The sequence below is a fragment of the Oncorhynchus mykiss genome, chromosome 11, assembly GCF_057628025.1.
Source record: "Oncorhynchus mykiss isolate SJ-2025 chromosome 11, ASM5762802v1, whole genome shotgun sequence".
NCBI classification, from domain to species: Eukaryota; Metazoa; Chordata; class Actinopteri; order Salmoniformes; family Salmonidae; genus Oncorhynchus; species Oncorhynchus mykiss.
In genome coordinates this window covers 32,678,400-32,696,534 of record NC_143032.1, presented here as the reverse complement: position 1 = coordinate 32,696,534, position 18,135 = coordinate 32,678,400, and the positions used below count along the sequence as shown (strand labels likewise).

At 42.5% G+C, this 18,135-nt stretch overlaps 1 protein-coding gene across 1 annotated transcript in view; it reads left to right on the top strand.

Moving 5' to 3' along the window:
• lyrm4b (LYR motif containing 4) overlaps window positions 1-18,135 on the top strand; it is a 60,394-nt gene that overhangs the window by 32,765 nt on the left and 9,494 nt on the right. The gene's annotated exons all lie outside the window — the stretch shown is intronic.

Genomic DNA, 18,135 nt, shown 5'->3' with positions numbered 1-18,135 from the left:
TATTGGTCAACAACTGATTTTGAATACCAACAACTCGATGCTTATAAAGGGGTCTTAGATTTATTGTTCTTTCTCTTTAATTGTTCCCGATCTGCTGTGGTGTGATTTTCTCTCTCCACCCCATGGACTTTTGGGGCATGGCCTTTCACGCAATGGTTTATCTCAATTCAATTTAAGGGCTTTATTGGCCTGAGAAACATGTTTATATTGCCAAAGCAAGTGAAATGGATAATAAACAAAAGCGAAATAAACAATCTTAACAGTAAACATTACTCATAAAAGTTCCAAAATAATAAATACATTTCACATGTCATTATGTCTATATACAGTGTTGTAATGATGTGCAAATAGTTAAAGTACAAAAGGGAAAAATAAACTACAATGGTGTTTTTTCTTCACTGGTTGCCCTTTTCTTGTGGCAACAGGTCACAAATCTTGTTGCTGTGATAGCACACTATGGTATTTCATCCAATAGATATGGGAGTTATCAAAATTCGATTTTTTTTTTCAAATTCTTTGTGGGTCTGTGTAATCTGAGGGATATATGTGTCTCTATGGTCATACATTTGGCAGGAGGTTAGGAAGTGCAGCTCAGTTAACACCTCATTTTGAGGACAGTGTGCACATATCCTGTCTTCTATTGAGAGAAGATGGTATATGCCCTCTCTGTCTCGCTGTCTGTGTGTTCAGAATAATGCTTGTTAATGCCTTGAACTTAAGCTTTATGCCTTGTATGTGAATCCATAAAATGTTTTATTAAATACACTTGTATTTACAATTCCATTCTCAGACATTTCTTCATTCATGCATTACTGTAACTCAACTATAGTCTCTAGCATATTGCTAATTTATATTTCTGGTAGAGGTCAACCGATCATGATTTTTCAACATGGATACCGATTATTGGAGGACCAAAAAAAGGCGATACCGATTTAATCGCCATATACAGTGGGGCAAAAAAGTATTTAGTCAGCCACCAATTGTGCAAGTTCTCCCACTTAAAAAGATGAGAGAGGCCTGTAATTTTCATCATAGGTACACTTCAACTATGACAGATAAAATGAGAAAAGAAATCCAGAAAATCACATTGTAGGATTTTTTATGAATTTATTTGCAAATTATGGTGGAAAGTATTTGGTCACCTACAAACAAGCAAGATTTCTGTCTCTCACAGACCTGTAACTTCTTCTTTAAGAGGCTCCTCTGTCCTCCACTCGTTACTTGTATTAATGGCACCTGTTTGAACTTGTTACCAGTATAAAAGACACCTGTCCACAACCTCAAACAGTCACACTCCAAACTCCACTATGGCCAAGACCTGTCAAAGGACACCAGAAACAAAATTGTAGACCTGCACCAGGCTGGGAGGACTGAATCTGCAATAGGTAAGCAGCTTGGTTTGAAGAAATCAACTGTGGGAGCAATTATTAGGAAATGGAAGACATACAAGACCACTGATAATCTCCCTCGATCTGGGGCTCCACGCAAGATCTCACCCCGTGGGGTCAAAATGATCACAAGAACGGTGAGCAAAAATCCCAGAATCACACTGGGGGACCTAGTGAATGACCTGCAGAGAGCTGGGACCAAAGTAACAAAGCCTACCATCAGTAACACACTACGCCGCCAGGGACTCAAATCCTGCAGTGCCAAACGTGTCCCCCTGCTTAAGCCAGTACATGTCCAGGCCCGTCTGAAGTTTGCTAGAGAGCATTTGGATGATCCAGAAGACGATTGGGAGAATGTCATATGGTCATATGAAACCAAAATATTACTTTTTGGTAAAAACTCAACTCGTTGTGTTTGAAGGACAAAGAATGCTGAGTTGCATCCAAAGAACACCATACCTACTGTGAAGCATGGGGGTGGAAACATCATGCTTTGGGGCTGTTTTTCTGCAAAGGGCCCAGGACGACTGATCCGTGTAAAGGAAAGAATGAATGGGGCCATGTATCGTGAGATTTTGAGTGAAAACCTCCTTCCATCAGCAAGGGCATTGAAGATGAAACGTGGCTGGGTCTTTCAGCATGACAATGATCCCAAACACATCGCCCGGGCAACGAAGGAGTGGCTTCGTAAGAAGCATTTCAAGGTCCTGGAGTGGCCTAGCCAGTCTCCAGATCTCAACCCCATAGAAAATCTTTGGAGGGAGTTGAAAGTCTGTGTTGCCCAGCAACAGCCCCAAAACATCACTGCTCTAGAGGGGATCTGCATAGAGGAATGGGCCAAAATACCAGCAACAGTGTGTGAAAACCTTGTGAAGACTTACAGAAAATGTTTGACCTCTGTCATTGCCAACAAAGGTTATATAACAAAGTAGTGATATAAACTTTTGTTATTGACCAAATACTTATTTTCCACCATATTTTGCAAATAAATTCATAAAAAATCCTACAATGTGATTTTCTGGATTTTTTTCTAATTTTGTCTGTTTATAGTTGAAGTGCACCTATGATGAAAATTACAGGCCGCATCTTTTTAAGTGGGAGAACTTGCACAATTGGTGGCTGACTAAATACTTTTTTGCCCACTGTGTGTGTATATATATATATAATATATCTCTCAGCAAAAAAAATGTACTTCCTCTCACTGTCAACTGCATTTGTTTTCAGCAAACTTAACTTAATGTGTAAATATTTGTCTGAACATAACAAGATTCAACAACTGAGACATAAACTGAACAAGTTCCACAGACATGTGACTAACAGAAATGGAATAATGTGTCCCTGAACAAAGGGGGGATCAAAATCAAAAGTAAAAGTATCAGTCAGTATCTCGTGTGGCCACCAGCAGCATTAAGTACTGCAATGCATCTCCTCCTCATGGACTGTACCAGATCTCTCAGTTCTTGCTGTGAGATGTTACCCCACTCTTCCACCAAGGCACCTGCAAGTTCCCAGACATTTCTGGGGCAATGGCCCTAGCCCTCACACTCTGATCCAACAGGTCCCAGATGTGCTCAGTGGGATTGAGATCCGGGCTCTTTGCTGGCCATGGCAGAACACTGACATTCCTGTCTTGCAGGAAATCACGCACAGAACGAGCAGTATGGCTGGTGGCATTGTCTTGCTGGAGGGTCATGTCAGAATGAGTTTGCAGCACAGCGTAGAGATTGCCTGCAATGACAGTCCGATGATGCTGTGACACACCGCCCCAGACCATAATGGACCCTCCACCTCCAAATCTATCCCGCTCCAGAGTACAGGCTTCGGTGTAACGCTCATTCCTTCGACGATAAATGCAAATCCGACCATCACCCCTTGTGAGACAAAACCACAACTCATCAGTGAAGAGCACTTTTTGCCAGTCCTGTCTGGTCCAGCGATGGTGGGTTTGTGCCCATAGGCAACGTTGTTGCCGGTGATGTCTGGTGAGGACCTGTATTACAACAGGCATACAAGCCCTCAGTCCAGCCTCTCTCAGCCTATTACGGGCAGTCTGAGCACTGATGGAGTAATTGTGAGTAACTGGGGCAGTTGTTGTTGCCATTCTGTACCTGTCCCGCAGGTGTGATGTTCGGATTTACCACTCCTGTGCAGATGTTGTTACACATGGTCTGCCACTGCGAGGATGATCAGCTGTCTGTCCTGTCTCCCTGAAGCGCTGTCTTAGGCGTCTCACAGTATGGACATTGCACTTTATTTCCCTGGCCACATCTGCAGTCCTCATGCCTCCTTACAGCACGCCTAAGGCATATTCACGCAGATGAGCAGGAGACCCTTTCTTTGGGTGTTTTTCAGAGTCCGTAGAAAGGCCTCTTTAGTGTCCTAAGTTTTCATAACTGTGACCTTGATTGCCTATGGTCTGTAAGCTGTTAGTGTCTTAATGACAGTTCCACAGATGCATGTTCATTAATTGTTTATGGTTCATTTGAACAAGCATGGGAAACAGTGTTTAAACCCTCTACAATGAAGATCTGTGAAGTTATTTTGATTTTTACTCATTTTCTTTGAATGACAGGGTACTGGAAATGGTGTTTCTATTTGCTGAGTTTATATGTATATTATATGTGTGTGTGTGTGTCTACAGCTGAAGTCAGACGTTTACATACACCTTAGCCAAATACATTTAAACGCTGTTTTTCACAATTCCTGACATTTAAAACAACCCAACCAAGCCGCACTGCCTCTTAACACAGCGCGCATCCAACCAGGAAGCCAGCCGCACCAATGTGTCGGAGGAAACGCCGTGCACCTGGCAACCTTGACTAGCGCGCACTGCGCCCAGCCCGGCTCAGGAGTCGCTGGTGCGCGATGAGACAAGGATATCCCTACCGGCCAAGCCCTCCCTAACCCGGACGACGCTAGGCCAATTGTGCGTCGCCCCACTGACCTCCCGGTTGCGACAGAGCCTGGGCGCAAACCCCAGACTCTCTGGTGGCACTGGTTAGGCCACCCGGGAGGCCTAACCAGCGACATTTCTGTTACTGGCCCAATGCTCTTAACCGCTAGGCTACCTGCCGCCCATAGATTCTACAAATGTCTGGAACACTATTGGAGGGATGCAACACCATTCTTCCATGAGAAATTTTGAGAAGTTATTTTGTCTTTTGTAGTTTTGTGATACCAGAATTTTTACTTTGATACCAGGTTTAGTATAACTATACTCGATACGGCCACTATACTCGATACCAGAATGATACCACGGTAAGAAAAAAGGCATATCCTTAATTCACAGAATGGTATTTGAGCCAGACAAACTCAGTTACTGTTCTGTTCTATCATTGGGCATCTTTATCATTACATTTTACATTTTATGTATGCATTAATGAATCAATTGTAGAATCATACATTTTGTTTTTACCAGTCTAACTACATAACGTAATAGTAAAAATGGATTAGAATGGCAAATCCCTATTGATAAACTGGGTAAATCAAGATGAATATAGCTAAATGCATGTTCAATAGGAGAGTTATTGAGCTTGTTTTTGCTGATTTCACCTGGCTACAGATGGCAATATATTTTCCTTCATGTTTCCTTTCCATATAGCTCGTGCTATAAGGAGACATTGGCTGCGCTTATAGACAATTCCTCACCTCACTTTCTCTCGCTCTCGCTCTCTCGTTTTCGCTCGCTCTCTCTTCCTTGTTCCACCTCCCTCCTCCTCTCTCCCACTTATCTTGCTCTCTTCTCAAGAGCTGATGTGAGATCAGATGGCCATTTGTCTCTGGAGAGAACTAGTTGCCTACGTCTAGCCTGGCCTTGCTGTATAGGCCTTGTCTGCCAGTGGCCCCTAAGTACTTATTGATTACGGCCACTTACTTGGAGCGCCATCCCTTTAAGTGCTTGGTCCCCTGGAATTCAATCCCAGCTGAGAGTCCAGACCTCTCACTGCAGCAAAACTCCCACAGAAGTTGTGTTAAGACAAACATAAGGCAAGAGACTAAGAAAGACAGTGGGAGAAAAATGGGAGCGTAGCTGGGCTAGCTAATTTTACCCAGCACTTTTTGCTATGCTATGCTGTGTGGTGGACAGAAGTGAAAGATCAGAGCTAGTCTGTGAACAGTGGTTCCCGGGGGAACTCCACACACGGCACTACTGGGTTGTCGTCATCTCTTCAACATCCCCAATTAGAGCGTGTGTTCTCATTGAGGTATGAGGCAGAAACCACTCGGTTCTCCACATACACAAAGTGTACAAAACATTAGAAACACGTGAAAGCTATGAACCCTTAATGCTGTCACCTGTTAAATCCACAAGTTAAAGGCTGTAATTGCTGCCGAAGGTTCTTCAACAAAGTACTGAGTAAAGGGTCTGAATACTTATGTAAATAAGGTATTTCTGTTTTTTATTTTTAATACATTTGCAAAAATGTCTAAACTGTTTTCGCTTTGTCCTATTTGTTCGCTTTGGGTTACTGTGTGTAGATTGAGTATTTAAAAAAATGTCATCTATTTTAGAATAAGGCTGTAACGTAACAAAATGTGGAAAAAGTCAAGGAGTCTGAATACTTCCCGAATGCGCAGTATACCTCATCATTATCTGGGTGTGATCAGACCGGGCAAGAGCTAATCGGATAAGGTGACTTTATTCTAATTATGCATAATAGTATCTCATTAGTTCCCGCCGTTTGATCAGGCAAAGCTAATTGGGCCACAGTTTTTGTGTGTGTGTGTGTGGCCTGTTGAGGCTGCCTGTTGAGGCTCACATCGCCCAATTAGACGTCACTCAGACCAGCTAGCTTGTTTAGCTTAGCATCCCTAACTTTTCATGTACATTTTTCTTGGGTTGTGATGCCAAATCGTTCGGGAGGAAAAAACATGAAACGTGGCCACTAACTGAAAGGTGATCGCCCTTTTTTTCCATGGGGCTGTGGATTGGGTCATTAATACAATCTGCTTTATCACTGCGGCGCTGTGAGTGACGTTGCGGGGGAATTTAACAGATTAATGTGGCGTACTGCACATCTCGTTAAAAGTTGCTTCAACGGGGGACAGTTTTACATGCAAAAACACACAAAAAAAACTCGCTCCATTTTGCCAAACCCCATTGCACTGACAGGCTTTTCGTTTCAGGGGAGAGCTTCCCTCCATATATGTGTAGTCTGGACACGGAACCACCGCCAGCCAGATCTACGTCCCAAATAGCACTCTATTCCCTTTACAGTGCACTACTTTGGAGCAGGGCCCATAGGACACTATAGATGGAATGGGTTGCCATTAAGGACGCAGCCCAGGTCTTGTAGCTCGAGGCTTTCCAGAGAAAAGCCTTGATTCAGTTTATAAGCCGTGATGCAATAATACCAAACATTAGGAACCAGGCAGCACAGGACGACCCAGGTATTGAATTACACAGGAGGCTGCTGTGATGTGGGCACCGCCATAACAAATCAGGACAAGCCCTCTCTATTGCTTTCTCAATCTCCTTCTGCCTTTCTCAGACAAAATAAATTATCATTAGAAATCGCCATTAGAAAACCAAGTCACAATGACGGCTGAATCCCTAACACACTCACTGAACAGGGCCACCACTTTTTTGGGGGCGTCATAACTCCAACTGAAGGTCGGGGATAGAGTGGGCGCTCCCGGGGGGGGGGGGGGGACAGACCCGAGGACGTGACCTCATGTTGACCCCACAGTCTCACTGAAACTGCCATTGACTTGGACGAAGAGGAAGAAATTGTCATCATTCTTTCATATGCATTGGAACGATCATAATGTATACATAGTGTATGTTTATGACCAGAAAATGTATAGTGTAACCCTGCTCTGACTTCCTAGCATAATTTAAAAAGTTGACATTTTCGGCTCAAAATCCAACCGGAATCACCTTATGTTTCACTATTTATTTTCACTAGGATTCAGAGGCTAGAGGTTTTACACATAACATCAGTACAAATTGTCCCAAATTGTTCAAATTAGTGAGAAAATTGTCTTAAATGAGTTCATTGATTTTCTTTCAGCATTCAAGTAAACCATAAGGCTTATACATCCTAGATTTCTATTAAGTGAAATTAGGCCTACCAGTCATGCTTTTTTTGTAGTGTGTAATAGGCTTGGACGATATACCGGTGTATTTGCAAATGGCCACAATATGTTTTATTTTGAAGTTTTTATTTATACATTTGAATATTTACCTGCAATCAACTTATATATGCAATATTTGAGGAGATAAAGAAGATCGAGTTCTTCATTTCACCTGTCACAATTTTACATTATGAAGCTTACCGGTAGTCCCCAGTCATGTGGTGTTTGTTTACAAGCACACAACAACGAGTGACCGGAGCCTTGTGAGTCACTCACTGTTGTGCAGCCAGGTGATCTAGTTACAGAATGGAATTCATAACTAAATGTCTGCTAGCTAGATATCTTAGAACTATTAACATAACTGTCTAAAATGTTCTGAGTGCTCTGCAGTTGTACATTTGGTTTGCATCTTCCAAAATCAGGTTTTGCTTGGTAACAGCAGATAATCCCTTCCTGGGTCAAGAGGCTTGCTGTCTAATACTTGTTTTGTGCATGCAGCAAACTGTGGGTAGCATTTTTTAGTTACTTGTATAACTTTATAAGCTGGGATGTCTGTCCTGCAAATACTTTAGGTCAGCGACTGGATGAAATGTATGCAATGCAGTCGTTAGCATTTAGTTAGCATTCTCTATGGGATTTGACATGTACTTGTTAGCATTGCTAACCTTCAAATTAGAAGATCAGTGGGGTTTGAAAATAGCGTCCCTTGTGTTCAGTGCTGGTATTACTGAATATCCCAGTATGACAGTCTGGAAGCCTAGTGTGTAAGTCACTGTTGTATACTGAATTCAAGAGAGCAGCACAAACTCTAGCTATTTAATCTGCAAATGTCAGAGGGTGATTGGTGGATCAATGGGAAGCTTTTCCCTCTGCCTCATAAGCATCGGCTTCGTGTGTGTGTGTGTGTGTGTGTGTGACAAACCGGCCATAATCGCTGGTGAGGCCAATTCTGATCAGGTAGCCAGCATAGAACACAGGAGAGATGGTGTGTCCTTTAGAAAACCACTGCACACTCCACTTGTTACTGTATGTTTGAAAGCAGATAATCTGTAATTGCACACCGCTCAAACGTAGAACAGAACGCATTGACAAGAAAGGCAATGTACGCTTGGTAATGTTTCCCTCCTTCCAAAAATTATTTTTAATCAAGCTTAGTGATGTTTAAATTTCGACCGCCTTCGTCTTTGTACGTGTACTAACCTAGAAATTATGTTTGTTATCCGTAAAGGCGCAAATCCACAGTTTACCACATAGACAACAAACGAAAAATGACATTGACATACTTTGTAGTGCTGTTCATTGAGTTAGGCACAGTCACGCAGTAGGATATACAGTACCAGTCAAAAGTTTGAGGACACCTACTCATTCAAGGTGTTTCTTAATTGTTTTACTGTTTTCTACATTGTAGAATAACAGTGAAGACATCAAAACTATGAAATAACACACATGGAATCATGTAGTAACCAAAAATGTGAGATTATTCAAAGTAGACACCATTTGCCTTGATGACAGCTTTGTGTATTCTTGGCATTCTCTCAACCAGCTTCATGAGGTAATCCCCTGAAATGCATTTCAATTAACAGATGTGCCTTGTTAAAAGTTAATTTGTGGAATTTCTTCCCTTAATGCATTTGAGCCAATCAGTTGTTGTGACAAGGTAGGTTTGTTTTACATTAAGGTAGCCCTATTTGGTAAAATAAAAAAAAAACAATACCATATTATATTATGGCAAGAAAAGCTCAAACTTCATTAGTTACCAGCCTCAGAAATTGCAGTGCAAATAAATGCTTCAGAGTTCAAGTAACAGACACATCTCAACATCAACTGTTCAGAGGAGACTGTGTGAATCAGGCCTTCATGGTCGTATTCACTACTGAAGGACAACAATAAGAAGAGGAGACTCGCTTGTGACAAGAAACACAAGCAATGGACATTAGACTGGTGGAAATCTGTCCTTTGGTCTGATGTGTCCAAATTTGAAATCTTTGGTTCCAACTGCCTTGTCTTTGAGACTGAGAGTGGTGAATGGATGATCTCCGCGTGTGGTCCCCGCCGTGAAGCATGGAGGTGGTGTGATGGTTTGGGGGTGCTTTGCTGGTGACACGGTCTGTGATTTATTTAGAAAATCAAGGCACACTTACCCAGCTTGGCTACCACAGCATTCTGCAACGATATGCCATCCCATCTGGTTTGCGCTTAATGGGACTATCATTTGTTTTCCAGCAGGACAATAACCCAACACACCTACAGGTTGTGTAAGGGCTATTTGACCAAGAAGGAGAGTGATGGAGTGCTGCATCAGATGACCTGGCCTCAACAATCACCCGACTTCAACCCAATTATGTGGTTTGGAATGAGTTGGACCGCAGAGTGAAAGAAAAGTAGCCAACAAGTTCTCTGCAAATGTGGGAACTCCTTCAAGAATGTTGTAAAAACATTCCAGGTGAAGCTGGTTGAGAGAATGTCAAGACTGTGAAAAGCTGTCATCAAAGCAAAGGGTGGCTACTTTGAAGAATCTCAAATATAAAATATTTTGATTTGTTTAACACTTTTTTGGTTACATCATGATTCCATATGTGTTATTTCATATTGATGTGTTCACTATTATTGTACAATGTAGAAAATATTCAAAATAAAGAAAAACCCTTGACTGAGTAGGTGTGGCTAAACTTGACTGGTACTGTACATGTACTGAAATCATCCATCACTACATCCTCTGCTTCCCCTACATTTCAGAACTTTTTGTCAAGAAGATACAGTAACTAATGTAGGGGAGTGGATGGCAGCCATTTTGTGTGCAGTAGAGCCGCAGTGCGCTAGTGGAAACCTATGATGGGCAGTGTTACCCGGGGGACAAGGAAGGCATCTCTCTCCCCCAGTTTCAAGGGCATGCCTCCACAGTCGATAGTGCCTACAGTAACTGTAGATGAGGGCTGTAATCAAAGATCCCAAAAGCCCACTCCTGGGACGCAGGAGTTAGATAAAAGAAGTGCTGCGTGTGGTGATGATGATCCTCTCCTCTTTTGTGGCTCCTGTCCCCCGGTGCTCCAACAAGGAACTCTGGTAGGATCTTGTTGCACTGGCTACTGTAAAGGTGTTGTGCTGCAGAGTTGTGAAAATACTTTGTGGCGTGTGTGTGTGTCCCACAAAGCGTGTGAGAGAGTGTGTTTTTGAGATATATATAAATGGTAAAGATCGGGACTAAGTTACCAACCTCGGCCAGTAATTTTATTTAATTTTTTTACTTACAAAAACAAATACACACTGAGTGTGGTGTTGCACGGTATACCTCAACTGGCAGCTTCATTAAATACTACCCACAAAACACCAGTCTCAACGTCAACAGTGAAGGGGCGACTCCGGGATCCTGGCCTTCTAGGCAGAGTTGCAAAGAAAAATCCATATCTCAGACTGGCCAATAAAAATAAAAGATTAAGATGGACAAAAGAACACACACTGGACAGAGGAACTCTGCCTAGAAGGCCAGCATCTCGAGTCGCCTCTTCACTGTTGACGTTGAGACTGGTGTTTTGCGGGTACTATTTAATGAAGCTGCCAGTTGTGAGGTGTCTGTTTCTCCAACTAGACACTCTAATGTACTTGTCCTCTTGCTCAATTGTGCACCGGGGCCTCCCAGTGCCAGTTTGCCGTGTTCTGTGAAGGGAGTAGTACACAGCGTTGTACGACGTCTTCAGTTTGTTGGCAATTTTTTGCATGGAATAGCCTTCATTTCTCAGAACCAGAATAGACTGACGCGTTTCAGAAAAAAGTTATTTGTTTCTGGCCATTTTGAGCCTGTAATCGAACCCACAAATGCTGATATTCCAGATACTCAACTAGTCTAAAGAAGGCCAGTTTTATTGCTTCTTTAATCAGAACAACAGTTTTCAGCTGGGCTAACATAATTGCAAAAGGGTTTTCTAATGATCAGTTAGCCTTTAAAATTATAAACTTGGATTAGCTAACACAACGTGCCATTGGAACACAGGAGTATTTTAATGGACAAAATGTGCTTTTCTTTAAAAAACAAGGACATTTCTAAGTGACACCAAACTTTCAAATGGTAGAGTGTGTGTGTGTGCGCGCGCACACACACACAACAGGCCAAGGTAGGAGAGTCAGACACACACACATGCAACATCATCACTCCCACTTATTTCTGTATTGGGAGTTGTTGGTTCTGTGGGTCGGGCTGATTGGGCACCAGCATCCTCTTCCTGAATCCTTGTCACGATGGCTGCAGAAGCTGGGGTCCTTGGAATATTTAGCCTCCTCTGGATTTGAGGTCTTACCAATGCCTTTCCCAGCTTGTCGAGAAACAACCGTATCTGGAGCTTCCCTCTGTTCCAATCTGGGTTCAACGCCATCCAGATGACATTTTGTAAGCCAAGATGTTGACGAATATCTAGTGTAGGGTTCTAATTTTGCAGCCATAGCTAGTCACCAGCTTGTCTAAATTGTCCACCCCTCCTTTTGTGGCATTGTAATCCATTAGGATTTCCGTTTTTTTAATGTTCCTAGCCACAGATTCTCCTATCCCTATGCGGCATACTCATACCACATTTTTGCCTGCCATTGACACGTAGGACACTAGAAACTTGTTGGCCGTGAACACAAACGTAGAGGAATTGTTAGGCCTGTTCCATGTATTCAATAGCTGAGGTGGAAGCTCTGGCTTTTTTGTTTTTCCGTTCCTACTATCGTCAGTTTCCTCTTGAGAAGCTCCTCTAAGTAAAAAAAAGTTAGCGCATGTGGTGTTGTGGCCACAGTGTCACTGTGTCACATCCAGAGCAACCCGCATCCCTTAGTTCTTCTCAGGGGCTCCTCCATCTGGCTTCCCCGTATACACTTGCAAGTTCCACGCATATGATGAAGCAGCATCACAGGCAGCCCAAATCTTGATTCTATATTTTAAACGGTATGTACTGCCTGAAGGGGCAGCGGCCCCTAAATGGCATAAGCTGCTCATTAACAGTAACATTGGGCCCAGGGTTGTAAAACAGGGGAATGTGGTCCACCCACTTGTCCCACACTAACCTGATTGCTGGTAGCCTAGTGGTTAATGGCGAGAGGTAGCCTAGTGGTTAGAGCGTTGGGCAGGTAAACTAAAGGTTGCTGGATTGAATCCCTGAACTGACAAGGTAAAAAGCTGTTGTTACGCACTTGAGCAAGGCAGTTAACCCACTGTTCCTGTTCAAAATAAGGCTGTCCTTCCTGCACATGAGTAACCGCCATCTGCGTCAGCCCTGGTTGCATCCTTATCACATTAGGAGCAATGCGGGGTGGCTCATTCCTTTGGCAAGAAGACCATTACATTTCAATTTGACATCCATATTTCTCCTCCTGAAGGCTGCTGATGAGCTGTTTGCTGACGGGCTGGTCCTGGGACTGGCTGCTGACTGGCTGGTCCAGGGGCTGGCTGAGGGTCACTCATCCTCTTCTTCCAACTCACTGTCAGACTCCGAATTGACAGACATTTTCGGAAAATTCGTCTTCCAAAGTGGAAGGCGCTCCTTCCACACTAGCTCTCTGAAAAAAATGGTTTCTAAGGCCCTATGAGCAGAGATTATTTTTGCCATACTGATTGATTGTGGTAAGGAGTCACACCTGCAAAGCTACTTATTTGTTGTGTCCCTCCCCCAATTTGCACCTAGCTGGGGTAGAGCGTGGGGAATTGCTGAATTACATTTTTTTATATAAAGTATTGTAATAACATTGTGTAGGTTCCTGCAAGACATTGTATAGTTTCACACACTACAAAGGGTAAAGAGTGCAAGAAAAGTGGGAGACAGACAGGTTCTTGGTGCTATGTTGAAACAGCAGGCCCAGGGAGGAGGAAGGCACGCAGCAAACCTTTTTAGTTTCCTTTTTACTTGTTTTCTCTTGCACACTTTTCCACACTTTTTTTATTACCCTTGGGTCCAGTGGACCTGAACACCACATATGTAATATAAATGTGTAGGGGGGTTGCACAGTGTGCACTCAATGAAAATGTGTTATTTTACATGTTCTTCACAGAAAATGAGCCAAGGCCAACGAGTCTCAGGTTGAACTAATAATTAATTGTATTATTTTTATTTTAGTAAACATTGAAAATGGGTCCCACAGACCCGAACACCTCAGAAGGGTTAAAAAATAGCTTTACCTTGAGACATGATTCTACTATGAATTCTGCACGTAAGGTTTTTAAATGACTGCTCTCCCATTCAGCATATTACCTTTTTAGAGTCCCTAGTTACATTTTAACATTTTAGTAATTTAGCAGGTGCGCTTATCCAGAGCAACTTACAGTAATGACTGCATCCCTTGCCATACTTTTTTTTCTACCTGTCCCCGTGGGAATCGAACCCACAACCATGGCTTTGCAAGCGCCATGTTTTACTATCTGAGCCACACGAGACCCATACTTGAAACCATAATGCCTTCTTTATGACAAACATTCATACCACAGCTCTATATTAAAATCCCTCTGGTAAAAGTACAATGTATGCTCTTGTCTTCTAGGTTTTTTTGTATCGTTACTATAAGATGGAACAATACCATTCACACACCAATACCATCCAGATAGATGGATACTGTTCCCTCTATGTATTTGGACAGTGAAGATCTGTACTATATCAATTTGGATTTAAGATCAAATGATCAGATGATCAAATGAACCTGTGGCAACTGTACAGAATGGCACCTTTTTTATTTGAGGGCATGCGTTGAGGAGGCGTTGAGGAGGGAGTGTCTATTATAGAGGGTGATGAGTCATTCCTAGTCGATCATAGCTGACCACATTACCTTTGGAGCTTCCTGTCAAAAGGGGGAATCCCTCTTCAGGAGAAAGTCCTCGGTGCTCCCCTCCCTCATACCTCCGTCTGACTTCTGCCTCCCTCCTTCAAATCCCACCCTCACACACACTCCCCATCCATGCCTGACATCCAAGACTTGCATCTCGCAATATCTATCAGTATCTTCTCCTCTCATAATAGGATGTGTCTCTGTTCTATTTGCTGAGACCACACAGTCTTGTTTTAAAGTTACACTGAAGAATGCTGCAAATAAGAACTTTTCTTTGTGGAGTTTGTGCATGTCCATAGGGTGAGATGATCTCAGGGCTCGGTACAGAAGAGTTGTGTGAAAGACCCGGAAGCCAGCGTTAACCTTTGCACTTTAAGTTACGTTTGTCTTTCTGTTTGTCTTTGTCTCAAGCCGTGTTTCCCCCATTTATTCCTACCGAGACTTGAGGGAACACTTTTTTTCAATTTGTCGCTGTGTGTTAGGTTTGGTGTGTGCTTGCGAGTGTGTGAACACAGAGAGAAAGGGGTGCGTCTGTGTGTACTCAAAGGTTCTGTGTCTTCAGTGTACCTACCTCACACACGGTTTATTTCATGATCATACGTGATCATGGCATGTGTGTTGTGTAATCACATCACAGGGACGTCTTTAAAAGGTCCCTGTGTGTGTGTTCAGTTTGCTTAGCTCAGCACACTGTGTGTGTGCATGTGTTGGGAATCTGCAGTGTGATATCCTTGCTATGAGCCGCCTGCTTGCTACATCCGCAACAATTAACATGAAAGTTAATTGTTGCGGCTACATTCCCTGCCCGTCCCCTCCACCACCACATTCCACACAGCCCTGTCGATGAAATAAAAGTGTGTGTGTGTGTGTATTGGAGGCGCGGGATGCATCTCACGTACTGGTGTACACCTACAAAACGAAAGATGTGTGTGTGTCAGAGAATGAGACGGACAGAAAGAATGTGAACGACAGAATGACATGGTAAAAGACCGACACAGACTGGGTCAGGTGGGTAAGTGGGTAGCGGCTTCCCTCTTGTGGTACTGCTGAAAAATGACAACTTCGATCGCACTTATTGAGGGGCCTACAATTCCGGACCTATTTTTAAAACCAAAAAAACAATGACCAGACTAACCCTCTTTTATATAAATCAAATATTAACTTATTTACAGTTGAAGTCGGAAGTTTACATAGTCATTAAAACTCGTTTTTCAACCACTCCACAAATGTCTTGTAAACAAACTATAGTTTTGGCAAGTCGGTTAGGACATCTACTTTGTGCATGACACAAGTCATTTTTCCAAAAATTGTTTACAGACAGATTATTTAATTTATAAGTCACTGTATCACAATTCCAGTGGGTCAGAGGTTTACATACACTAAGTTGACTGTGCCTTTAAACAGCTTGGAAAATTCCAGAAAATGATGCCATGGCTTTAGTAGCGTCTGATAGGCTAATTAATATAATTTGAGTCAATTGGTGGTGTACCTGTGGATGTATTTCAAGGCCTACCTTCAAACTCAGTGCCTCTTTACTTGACATCATGGGAAAATCAAAAGAAATCAGCCAAGACCTCAATAAATTGTAGACCTCCACAACTCTGGTCCATTCTTGGGGGCAATTTCCAAATGCCTGAAGGTACCATGTTCATCTGTACAGACAGTAGTATGCAAGTATAAACACCATGGGACCACGCAGCTGTCATACCGCTCAGGAAGGAGACCCATTTTGTCTCCTAGAGACGAACGTACTTTAGTGCCAAAAGTGCAAATCAATCCCAGAAGAACAGCAAAGGACCTTGTGAAGATGCTGGAGGAAATGGGTACAAAAGCAATGAAGAAGCCACTGCTCCAAAACCGCCATAAAAGTCAGACTACGGTTTGCAACAGCAAATGGAGACAAAAATTGTACTTTTTGGAGAAATGTCCTCTGGTCTGATGAAACAAAAATAGAACTGTTTGGCCCTAATGACCAACATTGTTTGGAGGAAAAAGGGGGAGGCTTGCAAGCCGAAGAACACCATCCCAACCGTGAAGCACAGGGGTGGCAGTATCATGTTGTGGGGGTGCTTTGCTGCAGGAGGGACTGGTGTACTTCACAAAATAGATGGCATTGTGAGGATGGAAAATTATGTGGATATATTGAAGAAACATCTCACGACATCAGTCAGGAAGCTAAAGCGTGGTCGCGAATGAGTCTTCCAAATGGACAATGACCCCAAGCATACTTCCAAAGTGGTGGCAAAATGGCGTAAGGACAACAAAGTCAAGGTATTGGAATGGCCATCACAAAGCCCTGACCGCAATCTTATAGAAAATGTGTGGGCAGAACTGAAAAAGCGTGTGCGAGCAAGGAGGCCTACAAACCTGACTGTTACATCAGGAGGAATGGGCCTAAAAACTTATTGTGGAAGGCTATCCAAAATGTTTGACCCAAGTTAAACAATTTATAGGCAATGCTACCAAATACTAATTGAGTGTATGTAAACATCTGACCCACTGGGAATGTGATTAAAGAAATAAAGCTGACATAAATCATTCTCTCTACTATTATTCTGACATTTAACATTCTTAAAATAAAGTGATGATCCTAACTGACCTAAGACAGGAATTGTGAAAAACTGAGTTTAAGGTGTATGTAAACTTCCGACTTGAACTGTATGTGTATATTTGATTTAATCAGGTCCCATTGAGAGATTGATCTCTTTTTCAATGGGTCCACTGTATACATCAAACACGCATGTTTAAAAAGGCACGGACAACAAGCCGCTTGTGTGGGATGTCGAAGTCTAGCAAGTCTCTTGGCATGACTGTCTTACATGTCTTGCCAATTCCATTCTTCAGCCTTCAGCACAACCGCCTCCCCTGACTTATAACAAATTTTAGCTGTTAGTTGTCGGCGTGCCAGATACTGAGCCTTGACACATTTTGTAGATTTTTGATTACTCTTCTTCACATAGGAATGGTCTTTGTTACCGGAGGAAAAAAAGATATCCAATGGGTCGAAGAAGAAAACGATGAAGATTGCATTATTGTCTATAGTCACAGGACACAGAGATGTCATTTTGCTTTATCCCACAGAGAGGTTGAAGAACCGTTTTAAGGGTGAAGTGCTTTGCTCCCAGGCACAACGGCATGATATCATGTCATTGTAGAATGCTTTGCCACCAGATGTTAGTCATGCAAGAAACAAATTTAAAAAGAAACATTATCACAGCGACTCACCTCTTTCTAAAGATCTAATTTAACTGTACTGTATACTGTGCATTCAGAAAGTATTCAGACCCTTAATTTGTATTTTATAATGTATTTTTTTAAATTATAATCCTCATCCATCTACACAGTACCTCAATGACTGTGAAAACAGGATTTTTAGAAATGTTTACTAATTTATTGAAAATAAACTAACCCTATGTAAATAACTATTCAGACCCTTTGATATGAGACTATTAATTGAGCTCAGGTGCATCCTGTTTCCATTGATCATCCTTGAGCTGATTCTACAACATGATTTGGAGTCCACTTGTGATTAATTAAATTGATTGGACATGATTTGGGAAGGCACAGACCTGTATATAAGGTCCTACATTTGACAGTGCATGTCAGATCAAAAACCAAGCCATGAGTTTGAAGGAATTGTCCGTAGAGCTCTGAGACAAGATTGTGTCGAGGCACAGATCTGGGGAAGGGTATCAAAGCATTTATGCAGCATTGAAGGTCCCCGAAGAACACAGTGACCTCCATTCTTGAATGGAAGAAGTTTGGAACCACCAAGACTTTTCCTAGAGTTGGCCGCCCGGGCAAACTGAGCAATCAGGGGAGAAGGGGCTTGGTCGGGGAAGTGACCAAGAACCCGATGGTCACTCTGACAGCTCCAGAGTTC